The 4,828-nt window shown below is 50.4% G+C and overlaps 1 pseudogene; it reads right to left on the minus strand.

Annotated features, from left to right (window-relative positions):
• Nucleotides 1-3,324: 3,324 nt before the first annotated feature.
• On the minus strand, nucleotides 3,325-4,455 carry LOC118851088 (annotated as a pseudogene).
• Between the last annotated feature and the right edge of the window lie 373 nt (nucleotides 4,456-4,828).

A 4,828-nucleotide genomic window follows, 5' to 3' on the forward strand; every position in this document is an offset into this window, starting at 1 on the left:
AGACATAGCAACCCAGGCAAAGTAGCCTTAGACTCCCTCATCCTATACTGTCACTGTGGTCAGGGTCAGCACTAAATGCTTTGCCTTTGTGGGCAAACATCGTCCATATTGATTTCTTATAGACAGTCAGGTTAGCAACCAGGAAAGTGGGATGGAGCGAAGGCCTCAATTCTGGTGCCAAATACACACACAAGTTCCTCTTTCTAATCTTTGCTAGTGGTGGTAGGCCAGAGTCAGAGGGCAGCACATAGCGTGGTTGTGTTAAGGCAGCAGTGAGGAAGATAGAAGATGCAGAATTTAAAACAAACAAAACTCATTTTTCTAGTGGCCACTTCTTGGTTGATTCTCTGTTGCCGGTTTCAACTGCTGTTCTAGGCAGCCATATAAATGTCCCTGGAGGAGAGGAAGAGTGAGGGTAGGGCTCAGAAGTACATGAGTCAACCTAGAGGTTTAGGTCCATTCCAGATAATCTGGTTTGTTGAAACAGGAGTGATGGGATGAGAGATTTAAAAGTGAAGGATATAAGAAGGGGTTTTCTCAATGAATCCACCAGATCTTAAGAGTACTCTAGAGTATATCTGAAACCTTAGGGTGGACCCAGAGCTAATGTAATGATTCAAACCATACAGGATTTCCTGGGGTCAGTCAGTTAACATCAACTAACAAACACACAGCACTCAGGGGACAATAAACAACTCCACAGGTAGTTCCCCAGACACAAACACTAAATTCATCCAAGGCTCAGAACTTGAGACAAAAACTTATATTCTATAATTCGATTCAGTACAATAGTAAGTACATCCAAGTGCAAGGAATTCTGTGCTAGGCACTAGGGATATAAATATAACCTTTTCAGGAGATGTTTGAAATGGGACCAACAAAGTCCATACAAGATTCAAACGTCAGAGTCCTAGACCATTGGTTATATCACGGAGTTGCATTCAGTATGGCTGGATTGTTTTTAACCTTTTGGGAGAGTCCAATACAATTTGGAAGCTAATTGTGTTTTCTTGATTCTTCTTGGACCTAGACTATTAGCCATACCATGTAGTGAATTAGGATAGCTCACCCAAGATAATTTTATTTTTACTTGTGTGGTGAATAAAAAACAACTCCAAGAGACAGAGTTTTGGGGTAAATTATAATCAGTTTTATCAACCAGGGCTAGCAAATGGTTAACAAAAAAGGCTCATTGTTAACAAAAATTGGCTCAGGAATTGTAGCCTATTCTTGAGGCTTATATGCCCTTAGACAAGTGAGTGTTCCAGCAGATGGCAGTCAACTCTAATTGGTTAACAATTAATGGAAGGTAGACTTTGCAAAGAGAAGTAGGCTCACACCAATGAGGGGCTAGGAGAGTGACATGTGTCACTTTTGGAAAAAGAAACTATCTCTATACCCACCCCTTCCACAATCCAGACAAAAGATCTACCTACACCCAAACTTGCTTGAGTGGAATACAATGGGCAGGAATTCACCTTAGACTACATTTATTGTAAGGTTGGGTGGATTCTGACCATGATTAAGGAGAAAATTAGTTCAACTTTCAGATACTGAGCTTTTGAAATGAGCACTTTAGAAAAAGGGGGAACTCTGGTTATTAATTGATTTTTTTTTTAGAAGTAAGTGGTTTAATCAGCTTTTAAAACAAAACCTCCACCTTCTCCCAACAGTTAAAACAGCAGGCCCCTGCTGGGGAAGAGGGAGAGCCCTTCTTAGGGATGGCAGTCTCTAAAAGATGCTTGATTGCTGCCTCTAGCCTGGGCACTCATGGTCTGCACCTCCGTGCTCAAGACAGTTCCATCTACCAGCCAGTGATGCAACTCCCCAGCACACTTGGGACAGCCTTCTTATTGGCCCCCACATAAACAGGTAGGTGCGTTGGCCTTGCTGGAGAAGGTCTGGAAGGTGGCAGCAGCTGCAGCTCAGCTGGGGTTTGTAGCCCAGACACAGTTTTCATAAAGACCAAGCCTCACACAGCCAGAGAGACAGAAGAAAATGCGATGAGCTGAGCCTATGGGCTGGCTAGAAAGGGGGCCTTGGTGCTCCAGCCATCCTTGTCCCTGGCAGGCATCACTGCCATCCAGCCTTGTCCCCTAACCCAACCTTGGAGCTGCCTGCTCTTGATCTGAAGCTGAATTTTGGCCAGAGAGGTCATACTTTGGGTCACAAAACTGTGTGTGTGTGTGTAAATATTAAAATGTAATTGAGAAAGTTAACAAACAAAATATAACATCAACAACGTTCATTTGTATCTGTTTCTACTTGAGTTTCACCCCTCAGCTGAGCCTACCGTACGGTCATCGGGCAGTGCAGCCTGGGGGTGGTTGGAGAACTCCAGCCCCCGACCCTCCCTTGGGCACCTGGCAGACCACAGGCCAGGAAGCTGAGCAGTCTCCCTTGTGCTTCTGGAGCATACAGTTGTAGCCTGGAAAGAGCTGACTATCCAGTACCAAGCCAGCGTTCCTCCTCTTCAAACTGTCCTCTGGGAGTCATCTAAGAGGAGTGATCCACCTTGACCCAATACACTGTCCCATCACTTTACCAACTGCCTCTCCAGAAAGAACCAGCAGGGCCTGGGCCTGTGGAGGGGCACAAAGCCATACCCCCACAAAGGGTGTGACTGCAGACCTCAGTAGCCTGAGCAGCCTGGGTACCCTGGGGGAGGAGGCTCAGGCTGAAGCCAATCTCCCAGACTCTCAGAATAAATGCCAAGATAGATGCAAGCTGGGAGGGAGAAAGGCTCAGCTGTGGGACCTGTTCCTACCTGCCAGAAGCAATGGCAAGGCCTTCCCCACCCCCAGGAAACCTGGTGGAGACAAACTAGAGAGGAAGGTTGAGAAGAGGGAGACGCTGCAGGAGGTGCCAGCTGGAGAACACAGGGCCCTGCTCCCCCCATCCCCAGCTCTCTTTCCACACAGCCTGCTTCCTTAACACTTCCATGGTTTCCAAGTGCTACCTTTATTCTTCCTGGTTAAGCCCCGGGAAAGGAGAAACAAGGCACCTAGGACACAATGGGATGAGTCCAAGCACCATCTGCATGGCAGCTACTGGATGGGATGCCAAGAAAAGTGTGAGGTAACAAGGCCATGGTCAGCGATGCCCCTAGCCAGGTCACCCGCTGATGATCAAAGTCCTCAAGGTGGAGGGACTCAAAGCGGCCTCAGTGTCAAGTGCCAGCACCCCCAGGAGACAGGGCACATCTGCACCGGGGATGGGGGCAGCCAACGCTAGGGGCTGAGACTCCTAGAAAGGGGTGAAGAAAGAACACACACTATATACAAGAGGGAGCAGTCCAGTGCAGAAACCCCCTGTTCACCCATCTCACTCCACCAGGAGATCAAACTTCTCAGCAGCCTCAAACTGGGCATTCATGCCAGCAGCCCACTCATCCAGCTCTGATTTCAAGATCTCGGGCGCCTTCCTCTTCCGGCGCTTCTCCTTGGTCATGGTGATGCCAGGGAGGGTGAAGTCCGGCCCTCAGGGCTCAGTGGTGGGGGCGACTGCTTGGCTTTTCGACTCCTTCACCACAGGGGAGACGTTCTCCAGCTCCTCTCCCAAGAGCATCCTTTCGAAGCCAAAGAAGGAACGGCGGTGGTAGTTAGGCGTCGAGGTGGAGCCAGAGCCCACACCTGGGTCATCGAGGCGGCTGTAAGAACGCCGAACTTTCCTGGACGTCTCCAGATCTCTGGCGTCCATGAGTTCTGGCCTGGTGACGGCTTTAGGGGTCAGAGGGCCTAGCACTGTGGTGATCACTTCCAGAGCTGGGCCTGCGAGAGAGCTGCCTTTATTGAGGGGGGCGCTTTCCTGTAGAGGGGGAGCGTTTTCCTTCTCCAGAAGCTTAACCTCTGGAAATGGGGACATGTCCTTCTTGGCTGCAGACTTTCGGCCCTGGGAGGTGGTGGTCTGCGGACTCCGGGGCACCGTCTTCACTGCCGTGGACCCCTGGGCTCCGGGGCTGGTGGCCTCTGCAGTCCGGGCAAGATCTCCCTCAGGGTGATGGTCATCCTGGGGGCGGGGGTGGAAGGCTGGGGAGGTGTTTCAGGCACTGAGGCCAATTTCCGCTGGGACCTGCACAGTGCGGGAGCAGGAGGGAGCGGGGACGCAGGGTCAGAGCGCCTCGCCCCGCCGCTGCCCGGCCCAGGCCCTCTCACTGACATCTCCAACCGCTCGCACGGACAGAAAACCGCGCTCAGGTGCGGGGAGCGCGGAGCGCAGACCGTTCGAATAACCTACCAAGCCGGAAGTGACGGGGGCGGAAGAAGCCGGCAGAAGGGGGCGGGGTTGCTGGATTCGGCTCCGCCTTTCCTCAGTGCGCACGCGTGGCCCCGGGGCCCCGGGCCCCCGGGCCCCCGGGCGGGGGCGGGGGGTTGGGCTATTAACTGATTTTTAATAATCATTTCTTTCACCTATTGGTGAGGGCTTAGGTTGACTCCCACCAACCTTCAGTGCCATATTCCTTTTAAGTCAGCCAACAAATCCTGGGGGCTCATCTGGGATAGTGGGATTTTTTGTTTGTTTACAGTACCCTAGGATGGGATGAGCCAGGGCAGCTTGTCTAGGATAATTAGTTTTTACCTTTTTTTTTTATTTCTTTTTTTTTAGCACATCTGGACAGCCTTCCCTAGGATGGCCTGAGCCAAGAAAACTTGGGGGCAACCCTAAAGGAGACCACACATGTGTATAGCTTGGGAGCTCATTAGCTGAAGGCTTTGACTACTATAGGGGAAGTTTGGTTCCATTGAAAGAATTAGGGATGTTTTGCTTTGGGTAGATTGGAGATGGACGATATCTTCAAATACTTGATTTAGAGCTGGAAAGGAACTTT

The sequence above is a fragment of the Trichosurus vulpecula genome, chromosome 5 (genome assembly GCF_011100635.1).
Source record: "Trichosurus vulpecula isolate mTriVul1 chromosome 5, mTriVul1.pri, whole genome shotgun sequence".
Classification (NCBI taxonomy): domain Eukaryota; kingdom Metazoa; phylum Chordata; class Mammalia; order Diprotodontia; family Phalangeridae; genus Trichosurus; species Trichosurus vulpecula.